The sequence below is a fragment of the Pollicipes pollicipes genome, unplaced genomic scaffold, assembly GCF_011947565.3.
Source record: "Pollicipes pollicipes isolate AB1234 unplaced genomic scaffold, Ppol_2.1 Scaffold_6686;HRSCAF=7923_pilon_pilon_pilon, whole genome shotgun sequence".
Classification (NCBI taxonomy): Eukaryota; Metazoa; Arthropoda; class Thecostraca; order Pollicipedomorpha; family Pollicipedidae; genus Pollicipes; species Pollicipes pollicipes.
In genome coordinates this window covers 9413526-9413795 of record NW_023596921.1, presented here as the reverse complement: position 1 = coordinate 9413795, position 270 = coordinate 9413526, and positions in this window count along the sequence as shown.

Here is a 270-nt window from a genome sequence, read left to right as displayed (position 1 = left end):
AGGGTGTCGCAGCGAGGGTGCAGGGCCACGTGTCAGTGTAGAACGCAAGCCTCTGAATGCATTGGACGCATGACAAATGCGCGCCGGCCTTGCATGCCAACGAGGCCGCATCCGGCGTAGCAGGCGGTGCAGGCGAAAGTAATTGTGCTATTTTATGAAAGTTGGCGCAGAGGCACCGGTATAGCCTTTAGCTAAAGGTCACGTTGGCATATTTAATCACAGCTAAATTGTTGAGCCTTCATCATCTGGCTTGCTGAATCGGCGCACTTT